Source organism: Pan paniscus, chromosome 7 (genome assembly GCF_029289425.2).
Source record: "Pan paniscus chromosome 7, NHGRI_mPanPan1-v2.0_pri, whole genome shotgun sequence".
Lineage (NCBI taxonomy): Eukaryota > Metazoa > Chordata > Mammalia > Primates > Hominidae > Pan > Pan paniscus.
The window spans coordinates 155,278,638-155,301,070 of NC_073256.2; the positions used below are offsets into that span (position 1 = coordinate 155,278,638).

Below are 22,433 nucleotides of genomic sequence, written 5' to 3' on the forward strand. Positions count from 1 at the left end.
ACAGTATTATTTGTCCCTGGTATCCAAAAGTGTAGATGGAGATTTTGAAACATAAAGTAATTTGCACATGACTCAAAGGTAGGAAGTAAGAAAATTGCTGCATTTAACTTTGAAATCCAGAAAAAACGCTAAGTTGGAGAGATCTGGTAGAGGCAAGAGGTCTCAACATGAAGCAATAAAAATGGAATGCAGTCTTATATTCAAGATGACAGACAGAATTCATAATCCTCTTCCCTGCATTTCAATGCAACATTCTGTCATTGTTTTTCTCTTTAGTTAAAGACATGTAGTACTTCTCTGTTGGGAGCAGGACCCCAAAATCTGGCCATAAACTGGCCCCAAAACTGGCCATAGAATCTCTGCAGCACTGTGACATGTTCATGATGGCCATAACGCCCACGCTGGAAGATTGTGGGTTTACAGGAATGAGGGCAAGGAACACCTGGCCTGCCCTGGGCGGAAAACCGCTTGAAGGCATTCTTAAGCCACAAACAATAGCATGAGTGATCTGTGCCTTAAGAACATGCTATTGCTGCAGTTAACTAGCCCAACCTATTCCTTTAATTCAGCCCATCCCTTCATTTCCCATAAGGGATACTTTTAGTTAACTTAATATCTATAGAAACAATGCTAATGACTGGTTTGCTGTTAATAAATATGTGGGTAAATCTCTGTTCGGGGCTCTCAGCTCTGAAGGCTGTGAGACCCCTGATTTCCCACTTCACACCTCTATATTTCTGTGTATGTTTTCTTTAATTCCTCTAGTGCTGCTGGGTTAGGGTCTCCCCAACCGAGGTGGTCTCGGCACTTCTCAAAAACAAGAAGAAAAATGTGTGCAGGTTAACAGTAGAGGAAACTCCTGGGATTGAGTGTTGATGGACAGTGAAGCCCTGTAGCTCTCAGAAAGGAGAGGCTGGATACTCACTGTGGGGAAGGACCCCAGGAGTCTGTGAAGAAAAAGAAGCCAAACAGGATATTCCCATCAGTGAACTTGACCTGAAATCATTTCACCCAACAGCTTGAATGACACTTTTTTGTGTGTCTTATTGGCTAATTAAAAGCAACCCTATAAACAGTAACTTCGTTTGAATTGTTCCTGGATAGCATATTGACAACAGCAACTCCCAAGGTACACCAAAACACAAACCCTCTGATGTAAAAGGTAGAATTGTGCAATGCAGCAGGTCAAGCTGTGGAACTGCAACACCATGAGAAAGAGAAAGCATGGCAAACGAGGAGAACCCCCATTCCAGGTCCAAAAAGTACAGACACACACACACATAAGAGCAACTGGAATGTGTATGTGTGTGTGAATTTAAAGTGTACTTTAAAATAAGTACACTTAGGCCGGGCGTGGTGGCTCACGCCTGTAATTCCAGCACTTTGGGAGACCGAGGTGGGCGGATCACGAGGTCAGAAGTTTGAGACCAGCCTGACCAACATGGTGAAACCCTGTCTCTACTTATTTCATTAAGTCTCGCTTACCTGGCTCTCCAAGATATTATTTGTATAAATTTGTCTTTCTTAGCTCAAAAAAAATGTTTTCTTGATTGACTTTTTTAATCAAAATATCTTATAGAAAAAAAAATCTGGATTTGTTGGCTTCCACTGAAATATTGTAGGAAATCTGGGAACATGAGCCAACATTTCCATTTAAACATGTTGGGAGGTTGTTTATTCATCAGCTGCCTTCTTAAGATAAGCTATGTACCCCTCACTCACCACAGCACATTCCACTCATCATGGTACCACTACTGTTGATACTTCATGTCAAGTGAACTTACCATTGAATTACACAGTTATGTCTTCAATCACTAAAGAAGTAAATCCATCTAACTTCAGTCATGTATATAACCTACTCATTCCCTTTAGGACACACATTGGAAATCCCTAGTATTGTCAACTGATGAATCTTCACTTTTCATACTGTGAATATTTAGTCCCCTTAACAATTGATGTATACAAAAGTGACAATATCAACCTCTCTTTTTTCCTCAAAGTAATTTATCATTTTTAACACAAACAAGTATTCTATGTCTGTAACAATATATATAATAGTTGATCAAACTTAAGAAATCACGGGCTTCTTTTAAAGTAGAAAATATTGTGACTTTTTGTATTTTAATTATTTTCAAACAAAACATTTAAATACATTCTTTATGCTTCGAGCTATTTTGCATTCCTGCAGCCAAAACAGATTTATCAATTAGATATAAACAAAAGTATAAACTGATACAACACTAAGAAATAACACAAAGCAATGGGATAGGTGATGCTGTTTTGTTGAAGAAAAACTCTTCTTTGTCATGTGAATATATTTTTGAGAAACAAGCTCTTGTGAGTCTGCCCTGCCTGTACTCTGCAGGGTGAACAAGTTTCCCACCACTTTAAAAACATGTATTTATGTATTGTGTCATATTCTCCTTAAGTCACATATATATTTAATCTCATTAGACAATGGCAATTAAAACAATTCTCCTTGGTTGCATCACTCTCATAAGCTGAATGGTTTCTCAAATAATATGGCAGTCCTTCCATCAAAAGTGGTCATCTCAATGGTAGAAAAATTCTTTATATCAAGCTTATCAATAAAAATAGAATAAAATAATTACAAATATTTATATAGGACTTAGGAATTCATGGCTTGATAACCTAAGGTTGAGGAACATTGCTTTAAGTTTCATCTGTGGCAAGGTGTCAGCAATTGTTCCATGGATTTGCTGTCCTCATTGCTATAAAAATATCCAAAGAATTTGGTCTTTCTGGACAAGGATAAGGCCATGAAAGAGAACCACCAACAAACTCCATATCGATGAGTTGTGTTTAGATTCTAGTTCTTCAAACTGAAGCCTCCACAAAATCATTTTCAGCCTAATTATGAGCCTTGATGAACCTGACTGGCCATTGAAAGAGACCACTATTCCTCAAAAAGTTAAATAGAGTTATCACATGACTGAGAAAGTCTATTCCTATTTTCCCAGAAGAATTAAAAATATATTTCTACATAAAAACATATACAGGAATATTCATAGCACCATTATTCATAAAAGCCTGAAACTGGAAACAATCCAAGTATCTATCAGTTAATAAACTGATAAGCAAAATATGGTATATCTAAGCAATATAATATTATTTACCCATAAATATGAATAAAGTACTGACACAATATAGATGAACCTTGAAAACATTATGCTAAGTGAAAGAACGTAGACACACAGGTCATATTTGTTTTATTCCATTTCTATAAAATGTTCAGAATAGAAAAATTCATAGGGACTGAAGGAAGATTGTTAATTTCCAGAGGAGGGAATTGAAAATGACTGCTAAGGAGTAAAGGGCGTGTGTGTGTGTGTGTGTGTGTGTGTGTGTGTGTGTGTGTGTGTTTGAGAAGATAAAAATATTCTGAAGTTAGATAGTGGTGATGGTTGCACAAGTTTGAGAATATGCTAAAATCCACTTGATTTTTCACCCTAAAATAATAAATTCATGGTATGTGATTCATATCTTCTTAAACAAAAAATGTATATATTTTAAAAATAATCTCTAACAAGACTTTCACAAAGTATTCCAAAAACATGAGCAGAAATTTCCCAGACAAAATATTTGTAGACCACCTAGACGCAGTAAAAAAGAATTAGCATGTCTTCATGGCAGGTTTTATGTGAAGAAGAGCTGTATACAAAGTAAAAATAAAATCCAACTGGCAGCAGATTATTAATCTCTCTTTCACCATGCTAAGGAGCTGGGTCCATGTATTAGTCCATTTTCACGCTGCTGATAAAAACATACCCGAGACTGGGCAATTTACAAAAGAAAGAGGTTTAATAGACTTACAGTTCCATCTGGCTGCAGGTGCCTCACAATCATGGCAAAAAGCAAGGAGGAGCAAGTATTGTCTTACATGGATGGCAAGAGGCAAAGAGAGACAACTTGTGCAGGGAAACTCTCACTTTTTAAAACCATCAGATCTCATAAGACTTATTCACTATCAGGAGAACAACATGAAAAAGAACCACCCCCATGATTCAATTATCTCCCACTGGGTCCCTTCCACAACACATGGGAATTATGGGAGCTAAAAGATGAGATTTCGGGGGGGACACAGCCAAACCATATCATTCTGCCCTTGGCCCCTCCCAAATCTCATGTATTCACATTTCAAAGCCAATCATGCCTTTCCAATAGTCCCCCAAAGTCTTAACTCATTTCAGCATTAACTCAAAAGTCCACAATCCAAACTCTCATCTGAGACAAGTCCCCTCTGCCTATGAGCCTGTAAAATCAAAAGCAAGTGAGTTACTTCCTAAATACCATGGGAGTACAGGCATTGGGTAAATACAGCTATTCCAAATGGGAAAAATTGGCCTAAACAAAGGGGCTAGAGGCCCCATGCAAATCCAAAATCCAGTGGGGAAGTAGAATCTTAAAACTCCAAAATGATCTCCTTTGACTCCATGTCTCACATAGAGGTCACACTGATGCAAGAGGTGGGTTCCCATGATTTTGGGCAGCTTCACCCCTGTGGTTTAGCAGAGTATAGCCCCCTCCTGGCTGTTTGCATGTCTGCGGCTTTTCCAGGCACATGGTGCAAGTTGTCAGTGGATCTACCATTCTGGGGTCTGGAGGATGGTGGCCCTTTTCTCACAGCTCCACTAGCCAGTGCCCCAGTAGGGACTCTGTGTGGGGGCTCTGACCCCACTCCTTTCTTCACTGCCCTAACAGAGGCTCTCCATGAGGACCCCGCCCCTGCAGCACACTTCTGCCTGGACATCCAGGCATTTCCATACATTCTCTGAAATCTAGGTGGAGAATCCCAAACCTCAGTTCTTGACTTCTGTGCACCCACAGGCTCAACACCATGTGGAAGCTTCCCAGGCTTCGTGGGCTTCCTCCCTCTGAAGCAACAGCCCAAGCTGTACCTTGTCCCCTTTCAACCACAGCTAGAGTGGCTGGGACGGATGCAGGGCACCAAATCCCTAGGCTGCACACAGCACAGGGACCCTGGGTCTGGCCCATGAAACCATGTTTTCCTCCTAGGCCTCCAAGCCTGTGATGGGAGGTGCTGCCGTGAAGACTTCTGACATGCCTGAAGACATTTTCCCCATTGTCTTGGGGATTAACATTTAGCTCCTCATTATTTATGCAAATTTCTACAGCCTGCTTCAATTTCTCCTCAGAAAATGGTATTTTCTTTTCTATCATATTGTCAGGGTGCAAATTTTCAGAACTTTTATGCTGTGCTTCGCTTATAAACTGGATTGCCTTTAACACCACCCAAGTCACATCTTGAATTCTTTGCTGCTTAGAAACTTCTTCTGCCGGATACCCTAAATCATCTCTCTCAAGTTTAAAGTTCCATAAATCTCTAGGGCAGGGGAGAAATGCAGCCAGTTTCTTTGCTCAAACATAACAACAGTTACTTTTGTTCCCAACAAGTTCCTCATTTCCATCCAAAATTACCTCAGCCAGGATTTCATTGTTTATATCATTATCAGCATTTTGGTCAAAGTCATTCAACAAATCTCTAGGAAGTTCCAAACTTTCCCACATTTTCCTGTCTTGTTCTAAGCCCTCCAAACCATTCCAATGTCTGCCTGTTACCCAGTTCCAAAGTTGCTTCCACATTTTTGGGTATCTTTTCAACAGCGCCCCACTCTATTGATAACAATTTACTATATTAGTCCATTTTCACACCGCTGATAAAAGCATACCTGAGACTGGGTAATTTACAAAAGAAAGAGATTGAATAAACTTATAGTTCCATGTGGCTGCAGAGGCCTCACAATCATGGCAGAAGGCAAGGAGGAACAAGTCATGTCTTGCATGGATAGCAGCAGGCAAAAAGAGAGAACTCGTGCAGGGAAACTCTCATTTTTAAAATCATCAAATCTCATGAGACTTATTCACTATCACCAGAAGAGCATAGGAAAGACCCACCCCCATGATTCAATTATCTCACACCGGGTCCCTTCCACAACACATGGGAATTATGAAAGCCACAAGATGAGATGTGTGTGGTGACACAGAGCCAAACCATATCAGTCCAGATGGAAGGAAGCCATTTGAACAGGCATGATGACTAATTATCACAATAATTCTTCCAAGAGCAAGAGTAGGCTTATTTGTTTTTTTGTTGATTTGTCTCTTCGTTTATTTTTCCTGAGACTTACCTAGTACATCATTACTGCTTCCTATTTCTGATACACCAAAATGAAAAATAAAAGCAAAAGAAATATGCAAAAACTTGAGGTAAGGGTGAAGGAATGTAGAAGCTTCATAAGATTTTTTTTAAAAAACAGAAGTCTCACTGCCAAACAAAGCAAGGAAAACTATTTTAAAACAAAACTATATCAGGCAAAACATTTGTGGTTCCTTTGATGATTATCCAAGGAGAATATCTTATTCTTTCTTGTTTGTGTGGTTTAGGCTCTTTTAATGAACTGATGGTTTTGACTGAATGGAAAATTCAATTAAGCAAGCGATTCATCTTTCCTTTACAAAAAATCCTGACTGCCCATTGTATTCACCAGGGTTCATCAGAGAAATAGATAGAAAGAAAGATAGATTGATAGATCAATAGATCAATAGATAGATAGATATCTAATAGATCTATCTATCTATCCATCTATCTATCTATAGATCTTGTTAGTATTCTCTGCCTAGATAGATAGAACTATCTATCTATCTATCTATCTATCTATCTATCTATCTATCTATCTATTCATCTATCTATCTTTCTATCTATCTATCTATCTACCCATTGATATGGTAAGGGACAGAAAGAAAGATAGACAGATTATGTGGATTGGCTGATGTGATTATATGGAGGCTTGAGAAGTACCACAATCTACTGTCTGTAAACTGGAAAGCCAGGAAAGTTGGCAGTATCATTTAGTCCACATCTTTTCAAAAGCCCTGGAAACCAGGGAATCTAAAGGTATAAATCCAAGTCTGATGACAGGAGAAGATGACATGAGATGTCTCAACTCAAGCAGCCAGGTAGGAAGCAAAAATGGGTTGAAATTTCCCTTCCACTGCCTTTCATTCCATTCAGACCCTCAACAAATTAGATGCCCGCCACACTGAAAAAGTCAATCTACTTTATTGATTTCACTGATTTGAATGTTCATCTAATCTTGAAACACCCTCACAGGCACACTCAGAAGTAATGCTTAATCTGGGCACTCCATGGCCAGCCAAGTTGACACCTAAAATTAACCATCAAATTAAGAGCTAAGCTGTTTGCTTATGTTCACCAAAACTGATAGCCTATTTCGTGATTGTGTACGCTAAGAGTTGCTTGTAAGAATTCCACTGCAGAATTATTACTTATGGTCATCATTTCTGAATGGGTGAAGCTGAAAGACTTGCATTATTATCCTGAACAGACAAGAAATGGTATGTGACATAGACAAAATAGCTGGCTTTTCTAGGTCTCTGTTAATGAAATAGAAATAAGATCAGTTCTTCTTTTTTCTGGCTCCATGTTTATCTCTTGCAACCAGCAACTAGCCCTTTTAGATAAGGAGGTTTTCGTTTCAGCATTTACTGAGGCCAGTAAGTGACTCTGTCCTGACATGGATGTTAGGCTTTGTCTGTCCATGGCTAGAAAACTTAGCAGGTCCATGGTAGAGAAAATAGAATGTGTCCAAGTCAATCTGATGCAGTCTAATTTCTTCTAGCTTCTTTAAGAAACTCTATGTCATGATTAACCCTTGGAAAAATATGCAAAGGTATGAATTCACTGAGAGAAATAAGCATTGAACTACTGTGAAAGAAAATCTGTGACCATGTCAGCTTCCTTACTGTGTGAGAATCACTCTCTTCTTCCCTGTTGGAAATACTGTTCATTGCTATTACAGAAATGGATGATTAAAAATACGGTTTTATTCTTTCTACAGCCCTAGTATTGCATACAGTACCTGGCACAGAGTATGTCCCAGTAAACATGGTTGTTGAACAATGGTTGACATTGTAAACACTTAGCAATAGAGCTTGTGAAATTAATTATATGTCCGGAAATATCTAAAGAAAACAGAAGGTGGGAAGGGTCAAAATTATAACCTGAGTCAGGAAGGAGGGTTGATTTCTCACTGGGGTGAAGGAATGCCAGTGATCTCTACTCTGAAGATTACCTGAGAACAACAACAAGAACAACGATGAGAACATCTCATATTTGGAATTGTCCTTGTTGGAAATTTAGTAGGTATGAGGAATAACTGGGACTGCTATTTATTGTGGCCTTGCTAGATGCTGCTGTTGTGCTGTTGCATGGAAACACACATAAGACTGGTGTTTGCAGGTGGCTATTGGAATAAGCTGATTTATGGCAGTCAAGTCATAGGTGGAGAGAAGCTGTGACCTCCTCTCTAATCTGCTCTTCTCCTGTGGCTGTGACTCCATTCTGATGAAACAGATGTCCTCGTAAAAGAGTCACATTTCATCTTCTCCTGTCTATCTAAGTCTTTGCTTATATCCTAAATATCAGTGTGATCTTCCATGTTAGTGGTTTGGTCATCCATTTGGTTTCTGATCCAACCATATTTTTGCTCATTTTTAGAGCATTCTATTTAGGACATTTTACATCCATGGCCCACACCAATAGGCCAACCGTCATACAGCACACCACAGTTGAGCACAGTTGCCAAAGTAGCACTGACCCAGAGGTCCTAAGACCTGCCCATGTTCTGTAGAAATAAAGATTTACTCTCCAACCCATCTCTTCTCCCTCCACTTTCATGCAAACACACACACACACACACACACACACACGCCATAGCCATAATTCATGACCTCAAGAATGTTTGTTTTTGCCAGGACTCCCAAATCCCTCAAAAACACCAGACTCTAGAAACATCATTTAATTTTGGCCTCTGACTATCAGCCCTACTTGTTTCTCCACAGGAAAAGATATCCCCAAGCTCACTATTTAAATTATTGTACCTCATTTCTGGAAGTAATATGACAATATCTGCAGTCTCTAGTGTTGTTCACGGTCTTTGTTTTACTTTGTTTCCAAAGCAGACACTTACTATAACAATAATAATAATTAACCAATATTAGCTGGTGCTTTGATGTTTGCTGTCTGTGAAAAATCAGTGTTTCCATTGAAGTAATTATGTTCTCTTAAAACAATTTCATTTCACAACTAGGAAATCATAGATGCAGAGAGGTGAGGCAATTTGTACAAAATCATATGGTCATTCAGTAACAAAATCCACCCTCAGACAAAAATCATCTGCCTCCAAAATTATATTTTTATTATCACAGAGCATCCTGTCTGCTGGCAGGAACTTCAGCAGAAATCAATTGACCAGCCTCAAATCATGTCAATTATAATTTCAGTGTTTATTTCTGCACTTAGTAATAAAAGGCTGTGAAGCAAGAGTGGGTATCTCTGTGCAGACCATGTAGAATAAAAAGCAACATCAAACTCACCAAAGAATCCAGACCAGACCATGACTGGACACTTTGTTTAATGACTATCACTGACTATCATCAGTTTCTTACTCAGGTGAGATGCACAGATGTGACAGATTGCAATGTGTGTCCTTCAAAATGTTACAAAGAAGTTTGTGGACTAGATAGTGTATAGTTTTTGACACTCTTCCCCTTTATTGCTGGCTTGTAAACTTATATTTCCACCAAGATGAAATATCCATTTCTCTATGACTCTGCCTCTTCACCAACCCTTCCCATGTGAAGATACAGTTAACCAAGCCCTTCTTTTTGTTTCTACTCTCCTTTCCACAGATCTGTCTCTAATTAGTGTTTGCCACGCGATGCTGAAGGCATTTATTTAATCTCTGATTTCTCTTGAAACCATACTTTTTGAAGGTAGGATCCATTCTGATTTAGCCTTCTACTTTTTGACATAAAGTGTCGATAAACTTGCAGATGTTTGGTATTGATAATTGGGAGGCTAAATTATTCAGACAAGCAAAAACTTTACAATCTGTTCCTCATCCACTATGTCAGCAGAAGTTTCCCTAAATAAAAAAGTCAGAGCGTTTATTTATTTGCAGAATTGCCTTCCCTTTTGTTTTACTCTGCCTCAGGCAAATGTTTTAAATAAACACAAATACTCAAGCATCTCCCTATAAGTCAGTCCCTCTGATAAATGAATATTTAAATAAATTTCTATGACAGGCTGAATAAGGGCCCCCAATGATGTCTATGTCCTAATTTCTGGAACCTGAGAATGTGTCAGCATATATGGTTAAAAAAAAAAAAAAGAAAAAAAAAGAGACTTTGCAGACGTGACTAAGTTAAGGATCTTGAGAGTAGATATAATCCTGATTGTCCTAGTGACCACAGTGTAATCATAAGTGTCCTTCGAAGACAGAGGCAGGAGGGTCAGCGTAAGAGTAAGAGGCATAAGAATGGAAGTAATTCAGAGTGACTCAAGGACGGAGCAACAATACAGGGAGTCTCTAGAAGGTGAAAAAGCCGAGGAAACAGATTCTTCACTAAGAGCCTCTAGAACAAACCAGCCCTGTAAACACCTTGACTTTAGCACACTGATAGGGTTTGGCTTTGTGTCCCCACCCAAATCTTATCTCAAACTGTAACCCCCACGTGTCAACAGAGGGATCTTGTGGGAGGTGACTGGATCATGGGGGCAGTTTTCCCATGCTGTTCTCTTGATAATGAGTTCTCAGGAGATCTGACAGTTTAAAAGTGGCACTTTCCCCTTCTCCTTCTCTCTCTCCTGCTGCCCTGTAAGACATTCCTTGCTTCCTGGTATGGTTTGGTTGTGGCCCCACCCAAATCTAATCTTGAATTATAGTTCCCACTGGGTGTGGTGGCTCACACCTGTAATCCCAGCACTTTGGGAGGCTGAAGTGGGTGGATCACCTGAGGTCAGGAGTTTGAGAACAGCCTGGCAATCATGGTGGAACACCATCTCTACTAAAAATACAAAAATTAGCTGGGCATGGTGGTGCATACCTGTAATCCCAGCTACTCGGGAGGCTAGGGCAGAAGAATCGCTTGAACCTGGGAGGTGGAGGTTGCAGTGAGCCAAGATAGTGCCACTGCACTACAACCGGGGCAACAGAGTGGGACTCCTTCTTAAAAAAAAAAAAAATTGTAGTTCCCATAATCCCCATGTGTGGTGGGAGGGACCCTGTGGGAGGTAACTGAATCATGGGGCGGTTTTCCCCATGCTATTCTCACGATAGTGAGTAAGTTCTCACGAGATGTAATGGTTATATAAGGGGCTTCCTCCTTTGCTGGGAATTCATTCTCTCTCCTGCCACCCTGTGAAGAGGTGCCTTCTTCCATGATTATAAGTTTCCTGAGGCCTCCCAAGCCATGCAGAACTGTGAGTCAATTAAATCTCTTTTCTTTATAAATTATGCAGTCTTGGATATTTCTTCATAGCAGCATGAAAGTGGACTAAAACACTTCCCCTTTGCCTTCCGCCATGACTGTAAATTTTCTGAGGCCTCCCCAACCATTCAGGACTGTGAGTCAATTAAACCTCTTTTCTTTACAAACTACCCAGTCTCAGGTATTCTTTATAACACTGTGAAAATGGTTTAATATACCCACTCAGGCTGATTTTGGATACCCAGGATTTTAAGGTGATACATTTTTGCCATGTTCAGCCACTAAGTCTGTAGTAATTTGTTCTGCTGTAGTAGTCATAGGAAGTTAATGCACTCCCTTTTCAAAGCACAGTGTTGTCCCTAATAACATAGTTGAAAAACATGGGATACTGAGAAAAATGAAATGACTCCCTATCTAACATATTAATAGATCCCAGCTCCCTTTCCTTATGTGGACACCCTCATCGTGTAAAGGAATGGGGTGGAATTGGGAGGCACCTATGATATTTTATCTTTTAAAGATCATGAACTTCTTTCTAACTCAGGTTTGGATGAAGGCAATGCCTATCTTCTATGATAAAGGGAATAACACGGGTCAACAAGATTTTCACATGTGCACTGGCTAATGTTCTATGTAGTTTTTAAATAGATGGCTATTTTTGGTCATCCACAGTACTGATTTTTAAAAGGCAGGGGGCTGGGTGCAGTAGCTCACATCTGTAATCCCAGCACTTTGGGAGGCCGAGGTGGGCAGATTACCTGAGAGGTCAAGAGTTCAAGGCCAGCTTGGCCAAGATGGTGAAACCCTGTCCCTACTAAAAAATACAAAAATTAGCTGGGCGTGGTGGTGGGTGCCTGTAATTCCAGCTACTAAGGAGGCTGAGGCAGGGAGAATAAGTGGTTGAACCCTGGAGTCAGAGGTTGCAGTGAGCCGAGATGGTGCCACTGTACTCCAGCCTAGGTCACAGAGAGACAGAGTGAGACTCCATCTATAAAAAAAAAAAAGATGGGGGCACCACGTCCTAGTAGCCTTAACATTACCCATCCCAGCTTTCCCAGCACTATCCTTTTCTTTTATTCCACTTCCTTTCCTTTTCCTCAGATTGGATCTCCAGGAGGGGAAGTTGTCAGAGCTCTGTTCACACACTCCACTTGTTTCAGCGTAGAGAACAAAAGGGCATTGGCAAATTCCACAGACTGTTGGGGAAAAGGACTTTCCTCAGTTCACTCCCGCCCTCGCGATGGTGGTGAGAACTATTCCCTGCCAAGCAATTAACATTTCAGACTCATTTTCTCAACTTCATAAAACCTTTCATTTCTGATCTTTTATTTGGGCCATGTTTTACTTTTTATAATACATTTTTCATAATTTATCATTCATTTACATTTCAATTAAAGATGCTGGCTGTTTGTAAAAGCTACCCTGATGGAAGAGTGTGAACTAAATTATTGAAGTTGCTATAATCTGCAGTTCCATTACCACCTCATTTACCCTAATGACACTAGAAAGATTGTTGCCTTCAAAACAGCTCATCCCAGTAGTAGAAATTCCCTCTGGAGTTACACACACTGAAGCTACAGATATTTGCATGTGCTGTTGGATACATTAATGAGGTAGTTGCTGGCTGGACCTCACCCTAGGAATCTTCATCCATGAGAGGCTCAAATGGATATAAAACTGTTTTCAGAGCCTCCCAAGAAGATGTCCACAGGCTTGAATAATGGACATTTAACAAGAAAGCCATTGGATTTCCATCACCATAGTATTAATTCCCTGGCCTTCTTTGGCACCCATTTTACACATATTATTTTGCTTTAAGCTGGGGAGAGAGGATGGGCAGAAAGGTGCTAAAGTATTCTCAGTACCTACTGTGAAATAGTGTTCTTCAGGCTTCTGGATTTCATCCCCCAGGAGTTCTTAAGCTACTGGGAAAAACTGTCATGTAAGCAAATAAGTATAATGTAAATTAGAAAAGGGAAGAATGGAAGGAAGAAATATTTATTGAGTTTCTAATATGTTTGATGCAATTTACAAATGTATTTTCTTTCTAATATTTCCCGCCTAACCTTATCCTTTGCACTTTATTAACAACAGATAAAAATATTAGCTAATAATTATTGCAAATGTGTTAAGCATTCACATAGCAGATGCTGCTGGTGCCCTGCTCATGCCCTTTCATCATGACCTTTTCAGTATACAAGGACCCTACTTCCAAGGAACAGCATCTGCATTTCTTTGCCTAAGGGATTTCTTTAGTTGTCAGAGCCCACTTTGCCAACCTTAGTGATAAGCCAAAAGTGCTACCGAATTAATATACAGCTTTCTCATCCAAAGACTAATGGAATGTGGAATGTAAATACTCCATTTTCCTCACCTCTCAGCAGGACTAACCCTGCATGTCCTGTACACATGAGGGTTAGCTCCCATTACACAGTGTTAGTTGTCTGATAAGTCACCTTGTATCGACTTCCTTCCTATACCTGCCTTACCACTCACCTTTAGGTGTTTTGTAGTGTCACCTGTTCGATAAACTATTTGCACTCAAGTCCCAGTTCCTGGTCTAGTACTGTGGCCCAGATATGCTCTTCTGAAATCCTTCATAAGAGACTCAATCCTGCCCCTAAATGCTAACTGGGAATCTGGATTCATGGTGCCTGGATACATTCAGACAGACTACCTAAGTATTACCTGATTGTATTTCTACTTATTTTACTTTCAAACCTTGTTTATTTTTTACACTTTTAGAATGTGGTAATGAATTGCATTGTGGCCCCTAAAAGGTATATCTACGCAGAACCTCAGGATTTGACCTTATTTGAAATAAGCGCCTTTGCAGATATAATTTAGGATCTCAATAAGCGATTACCTTGTATTAGGGCAATAAAATCTAAATTCAGTGATGAATATCCCTGTAAGATGCAGAAAATGGAAGGAAGATCATGTGAAAACAAAGATGGAGATTAGAGTTATGCTGCCGCATGCCAAAGAACGTGAGTGGCCAGCAGCCAGCAAAATCTAAAGAGATGTGGAACAGATTCTTCCTTAAAGCCTGCAAAAGGCACCAACTCTGTTGACACCTTGATGTCAGAATTCTGGCATTCAGAATTGTCAAAGAGTAAATTGCTGCTGTTGTTAGCCACAGTTTCTGGTGATGCATTGTGGAAGTCCTACAAAACTAATACAGATGTCACCTGTATTTTTCAGGACTCTACAGAGAAACAATCAATAGTATACATATGTGTGTATACTACTGGACATATATATATCTTCAAATTATTTATTTACTTATTATAGGAATTGGCTTATGTGATCATAGAGGCTGAGTTGTCTCATGATCTGCCATGTGCAAGCTGAAGAACCAGTACAGCCAGTGGTGTAATTCAGTCTGAGCCTGAAGGCCAAAGAACCAGGAGTGCTGATGTTCACAGGCAGGAGAAGTTGGAGGGGCCTGCTCAGAGCTAGTTAATGCACCCCTTCCTGACCCTGTTGTTCTATGCAGACCCTCAACATATTGACTGCTGCCCACACACCACAGTGTGGTACAGCTTCCTTACTAAGTCTACTGATTTAACTGCTAATGTCATTCAAAAACCACCTCACAAACACACCCAGAAATAATGTTTTACCAGCCATCTAAGCACTCCTTTGCCCAGGCAAGTAGACACAAAAAATTAACCATCAAATCCAGTGACTTCCTATTGGACTGCCTTTTCCCCACTCCTCTGCTGTTCCCACACTGCTATAAAAACATACCTGAGACTGGGCAATTTCTGGAAAAAAAAAAAAAAAGAGGTTTAATGGACTCACAGTTCCACATGGCTGGGAAGGCCTCACAGTCATGGCGGAAGGTGAAGGAGGAGCAAAGGCAAGTCTTACATGGTGGCAGGCAAGAGAGTTGTGTGCAGGGGAACTGCTCTTTATAAAACCATCAGATCTTGTGAGACTTATTCACTATCATGAGAACAGCATGGGTAAAACCTGCCCCGATGATTCAATTACCTCCCAGCGGGTCCCTCCCACAACATGTGGGGATTATGTGAGCTACAATTTAAGATGAGATTTGGGTGGGGACACTGGCAAACCATATCACCCACTATCCATTTCCATATCAGATCTGTGAGTACACCCCAGTCTCAAATGCCTATGTATACAAACTAAAATCATCTCAAGGTAAGGAAGTCCCTGTCCTGGACCACCCTCCATGGACTAAGCTTATTCCATTTTAAAATAATTCCCTGTAGCTTCTTACCCCAAGCTTTAATGTTTATGCAGACAGTTACTTTAAGACTTCGGATTTCTGTTTCTTAGTGAGCACTCTAGTTCTCACCTTCTTTCATGGACCTTGGCTTACATTCATTCAGTTAGTCTTGCCATAACTCCCATCCTTATATTCATTGTCCATTCAAGGCCAAATCCTAGTCCTAGCCTTCCCATTGACAGGGGCCACAAGGTTTAGAGACCTCCTGCCCATCTTAGTGAAACTTCCTCTTCATTGTCTGTAAGTTGTGTATTACCCAAAATCACTTCCCCCTTTCCATTCTCCAACAGCCTAATCCAATGGAAAGCGGAATAGCCAAAATACTGAGTACGTCCTGGTATTTAATAAAGTGATTACACAGTATGAAGGCATCATTGATTAAATACCTGCTGAATGAAGAAAGTAATAGGTAGCAAGAGAGAGCAAGTTTTTAAAGATAGAATTTAAAAATATCTGTGTTGAAAACTAAATCACCAATGTAATGGAATTGGGTAGGGCTTCTAGGAAGTGATTAGCTCACGAGGGTGAACCTCTCATGAATGGAATCAGTGCCCTTATAAAATTGGTCTTAGAGGGCTGCCTTGCCTCTCTCTGCCCTGTGAGGTTACAGTGAAAAGACAGCCCTCACCAGACATTGAATCTATGGTGCCTCGATCTTGGACATCCCAGCCTCCAGAACGGTGAGAAAAAAAATTTCATTATTTATAAGCCAACCAGTTTAGTATATTTTGTTATAACATCTTGAACACTACAACAAGTACTTTCTAGCTTAGCCATGTGCATTCTTTTACCCACAACGATGAAGTGGTTATTCCTTACTCAGTCTACTGATTTTTTTGCTTTTTTTTTTTTTTGAGATGGAGTCTTACACTCTAGCCTAGGCTGGAGTGCAGTGGTGCTATCTCGGCTCACTGCAAGCTCCACCTCCCAGGTTCACGCCATTCTCCTGCCTCAGCCTCCAGAGTAGCTGGGACTACAGGCACCCGCCACCATGCCTGGCTAATTTTTTTGTATGTTTAGTAGAGATGAGGTTTCACCGTGTTAGCCAGGATGGTCTTGATCTCCTGACCTCCTGATCCATCTGCCTTGGCCTCCCAAAGTGCTGGGATTACAGATGTGAGCCACCACGCCCTGCCTACTCAGTCTACTGATTTAACTGCTGATGTCATCCAAAAACTGCCTACAAACACACCTAGAAATAATATTTTAGCCTAACAAGGCTAAAGCTATTATAGTCATTGAAATATGTCCAAAGTAAAATTGAGATAAAAAACATATTTACGCAAATATAATTAATGAGTATGTTTAAATATGAGAAGACTGATGCCAAATGTTGCTTATTGTTAACATACGGTTATGTTGTATTGTTTGATTTTTATCAGAAAACATATAGCAGAAGATTAATCTTATTGGTGTCTAGAGTGTGTATTCAATACATGTTTATTTTGAGCTCATCTGCCCAGTACAGTGGGTTGTAATTTGTTGATTATTTTTATGTTACAAAGTTACTAATACCAGATGTTCATTTTTCTGGATGATCTCAAACACAAAACATGTTATTAATAAAAACAAAAATGTTTTACAATTACATATCCCCTATTCAATAAATTTTAGATTCCTTTAAAAATCACATCACTGTAGTATTTCCCAGGGAGGGAAATTAGTTACTGTTTGTCTTATTGAAAAAGCAAACTAAATTCAGATTTTGAACATTGAATATATTATCAGATTGAATAAAAATTCATATATATTGCAATATGGTGAAAACGTCATAGAAGAGTGAAATCAGAATGCATTTAGAATAAGTTTCATATAATTTGCTCATGTTCAAGGTAACATAATTTAAGTTCAAAGATATAACAGCTTGGGACCAATCAGGAGACAGACACCATGTAGTGGCTGGAATAAGGGAAGATGAAATAAATAATTAGAAAGCTACGATAAGAGTAACTATAAGAATAAAAAATAAGTCCATAATATGGTGTTCTCTAGTTGAGGGAGAGCACCAAGGGGAAAATAATTTGAGGAGGACCCTCTCCAATGCTGGGCTACAGGCCGCATTGCAGCAGGTGCAGTTACATCCCACTGGATGACTAAGAAAGACCTTCGTTGCCCAGACCAGTGCATGTTCATGGTTACTGGACAAGGAGCTAGTGGGCAGGTATGGAGAGGAAGAGGGAGCCACAGTGGACAGAAAACCTAGGGTACTTGTTGTGAGTATTAGCTGAGCTACAGAAGGCAAACTAGTGGGATGGGTGAGCCAAGGGAATTGGGGTATGAGTAGGGATGAAAGGCCTGAAAGGTATAGTTGCTGAGTGAAGAGGGCATGGTTAGGTGAATATCAGGCCAGTCTGGGGCTGGGAGGTCACCAAAGGACTGTGTATTAGGGCACAGGACTGCTACAGAGTGCTATCAGATGCTCTCATACTCACCACTGACCACCCGCAAGAGAAGCCCCTCTGTCCCTCAATGTCTGTCAGACACTCTCCACTGCAAAAGTTTAGCATCACACTGGCAGTAAAGGAGAAATTTTTAAAGGAACATACCCATTGTCTCTGAGAACATATTAGAGAGTGAATTTGAAACTGAGAGACAATAAATTGAAAACAGGCAAAGAAAGTAGATATGGCTTGCCCACAATCACGCAGTGCCTTAGTGGCATAGTCAGGATGAGAATGAGGGCTCTTGTCCCTTACCTCAGAGCTTTTTGTCACTATTATTAGCTTCACTCTAGCTCAGTCAAGTATATCTAGGAAGTATAAAAGAATATGAAAGGGCAGAGGTATTTGTTAAATGCCTACATCGTCCCAGTGGCTTCACATTAATTATGTCATTTAATTGTTGCAACAGCACTAAGCAAATAGGGATTTTATGTCCATTTTAAAGGTGGACTTGGATAAGTTAACTAGAATCTGCAAGACTGACAGTTGATCCCAAAGCTATGTTATATAGGCCTTGGCAGAAATGCCCAGAGGAACCAGATTAAGAAATGAAAAAGGGAACTGGGATTCTTAAAGGAGTCTTTCTCCTGTAGGTTTCCTCATTGGCCTGAGACTTTGGTCTTGGGATGACCCATTGCCATCCAGTAGAAAACCTTAACTGCTGCAGCCTCATTGCTCAAGCCTGATGATTCCTGACTTTGATCATTCTGGAATATCATTAAATCGATGATAAAGACCACTCTGAATACCAGCTGAAGCCAAATGTTTCTTGTACCCTAACTAAAATTTTTAATATAGCAATGCTATTAATACCATCAACATCATTTAGTATTCTTTTGATTTGGAGAAAGATTGACGGACAGAAGTTCAAATAGAGGCAATGAACCTTAGTGGAAAAATTATTTGCAACAGAGACAAAAGGCCTGGATTTAGACCAAGCTCTAAAATTTGCCAGTCTTGGGCCCTCAAGCAAATTATGTCATTTCATATAGTCTCTGTTCACCCATCTGTATACTGAAAATGTAGTGAACTGTAATGTTATTTGAATTAATAATTGCCCTTCTCTGTGGATAACCATATAGCCTCAGATACCAGATTTAACCAGTGACTTTGTTTTGGCCAAAGAAATGTAAGGAGAAGTCACGTGATATTTTTGTGTAGAAACGTCAGGAGTCATTCTGTGATTCCATCAGTTTCTATTTCCTCTCTGCTGTTGCAACTGGCAGACAGAGGCTGCTCCTTCAGCCCCAGGAACCAGTATAACTACGATAGGGAACAGAACCACGGTGAAACCATGATAGACAAGTAGCAAGAGTGAGAAAATCATCTTTGTTGTTGAAATGTCCTGAGCTGTGGAAAGTGTTTGTTATTGCAGCATGGCTGAGTCTAAGCTGAATTCCACAGGTGAAATTAACCTACACATATAGAGCTCCTTACAGCATATTCTTATTTTTTGCTAAAATGTCATATTTATTGGGCACTGATGATACAGTAAGGAATACGACAGACATACTGCTTGATTCTTTGGACCTCACGTTACACAAGGAGAAGAAAGACAACAAAGACATAAACCACCACAACAAAAAACAACATGATCATTTGCAATTTTCTCAGATAATTAGTCTTACTGAATATTTCAACATTTCTACAATACGTCAGACAATTTCAGGACTGAGAATTTGCATGATAATTGTGTTTTGCCAATAGGTTTCATTCTACCCATTTTACTGATTTATCCTCAACATTGATCTCTGCAAAAAAAAAAAAACCTCCTGACTCCACTGGACAATTAACTTGCCCGTTCTTTAAGTTCTAACATGCCAAGTGTTAGTCAATTTTGTATCCCCAGATCTAGCAAAGGACCTTGAAAATTCTTAAGGCATTTGAAAATATTTTTATTAAATAAAAACATTGCCTAAATTATAAGCTTATTGTGTGGATGTAATGAAACCATTTATGTCTCAAAATGGGTTTTCTGTAAATCATGTTTTAAGAATTTAAAAATAATAATGTAAAGAATATTCAATATAAAAAATGTGATCACTAAAAGATCAGAAAATAGACTACAAAATTATATGTATAGTGCAATACAGTCTAAAACATATATTTAGATATAGGTATGGATGTAGGCATAAATAGAATTATAGATTCTTACATCTATTTGGTGAGATTTGGGGTGACATTTGTTACTTATTTTTTTCTATAATTTCTAAATTTATTATCAGTAGATAGCAATTTAGTTGTTATAAAAATAAGAACTGTGCTTGTGAAGTCAATTCTTGAGATTTCTGGGATCCATGATCACAATATGCTTAGGGGTAAGAATAATACGTGCTTTATATTTGTTGGAAAAGCTTAGTTGTTAGGTGTTTAACAAAAGCAGATAATGCTTCCTATGGCCTGTTCACCATTTGAAGGATTATATAAAGATTACCTCATTTACCTTCATTTTTCTATAAAATAAATATTATGTTCTCAATTTTACAGATAAAGTGTTAGAAGCACTGATTTGTTAAGAAAATTTCCAGAGTCACACAGCTATAAGTGGCAAAGTTGTACTTCAAACTTGGAAAGTCGACTTCTAGAATCCAGAAGTTTAAGCCCTAGACCAGCGGTTTTCAAAGCGTGGTTCCCAGACCAGCAGCGTCGGTGTCACCTGGAACTTATCACAAAGACAAGCTTCTGAGCCAACTTCAGACCTACTCATTGGAAGCTCAAGGTGGGGTTATGATGGGATCAGATACCTGAGTGATAACAAGCTTTTCAGATGAGTTTATGCAGGCTTGAGCTTGAGGATCATTGATCTATACTGTGTTATCTTCCCAAATAACAAGAACACTCAAAAGCCTGTGTTTAAGTATTGCACATACCACTGAGTTATGCTGTGATCTCACTTGCCTGTTTGGAAAATGAATTTAATAAACTGTCCCATTGAACTCAAATTGAGTGTCAAGGAAGATGCAGAAGGTAGGCCCCTCTAGAAGCACAACCATAAAAATGAAACAAATCAGTAGAAATGTTCTATTTCAAAGGCATAAGACATTGAGGTTTTGTCAGAGTGTGACCTTCACAGACACCTGACCATTTATCAGGGAAGACACTATTTAAGTTTGGTTCTCAAAATAAGGTAGAAGAGATTCAATGAGACAAAGTGTGAGAAGGCCCCTGCAGAGAGACTGGGCAAATCCGAGGTGTGTAAGACTAGGGAGTCTGGGTATGGTGGCCAGGGCACAGTGCATGTGGGCAGAGCCTTGCCATGCGTTCAGATATAAACAGGGCCTCTGTGTCACACAGAGAACTTGGGAGGCTTTCGAAGGATCTAACAGGATTATATGCCAAATTGAGATATCAAAATATTTTCAGTTTAATTTACACATATCGACCAGAAAAATCTAACGGCAATTTTTCTAAAATGCCCAATAGTTCCCTTAGAAATCAAATTCTTCCTTCATGCTAATGCAAGTATCTACCTGTCATTACTAAAATCACATAGAATTGCAAAATCTCTTTAATATCCAAGTGGCAATTTTTATTACCCCAAAGACAAAACAATTTTAGAAATTCTCAATGATGTGTGCTCTTATTGCCTCTGCTAAGAAACTGAGCCATGCTCATAATAATTAAATGACAAATTGTCCTACCTGTTTGGCTCATTGCAGCTCTTTGAAACTGCTCTTCAGAAATCCCCTCCCTGTCTTCAGAGCTAATACTTATCCTGGGCGCCATACAGAGCAGTCACAGTGGCACAAATGCACCATTTAAGGCTTGGCCTATCCTTAATTCCACTGGTTTCCAATATTCTAACATACTTACCTATTTATACCCTTTCTCCATCCTTTATATGTATTGTAGATAACTCTTTTCCTAACTAAAGTGTGAATCCTGGGCACCACTCCTCCTGCCTCACCAAACCCCAGTACTCCCCCAAATCAGCTCTGAGATCATGTCCCTAACACAACCCTTCATTCTGTTTTCTGCTCTGAGCATTAGTTCTCAATTATAATTCCTTCTTGCATTCAGGCATTGGTTTTACATTTTACCCTGTGCCCATTCATTATTTCATTCAACAAATAATTTGGATCACAACTTACAGATGCTTCCACATTTCAGATAATCCTTAAAGACCATACCATCTCTAACACTCTATAGTAATATGGACCTGGTAGACAGAACTTCTGTTCTATTTCTCACTCTGACAATTACTAGTTGTAGGACTGAGCAATGCATTGCTTCTCTGTAGGTCTCATCCTTTATACACATAACTTTGGCTCTTCCATAATGAAAGTTCAACTCTGTGAATTGACTGCATTCATGAAGCATTGCTGCCAAGGCTAAGAATTCCACTTCTATACATCAGATCCACAGGTTGACAAGCTATCTGCAATTCACATTAGAGGAAA

At 39.4% G+C, this 22,433-nt stretch overlaps 1 long non-coding RNA gene across 1 annotated transcript in view; it reads left to right on the forward strand.

The window, feature by feature from the left end:
* Positions 1-22,433, forward strand: part of LOC130541781 (uncharacterized) — a 91,569-nt gene that overhangs the window by 56,746 nt on the left and 12,390 nt on the right. The window contains exon 2 of the long non-coding RNA XR_008955901.2: positions 20,521-20,752. This is a non-coding gene — a long non-coding RNA (uncharacterized LOC130541781). The remainder of the gene's footprint in view (positions 1-20,520; positions 20,753-22,433) is intronic.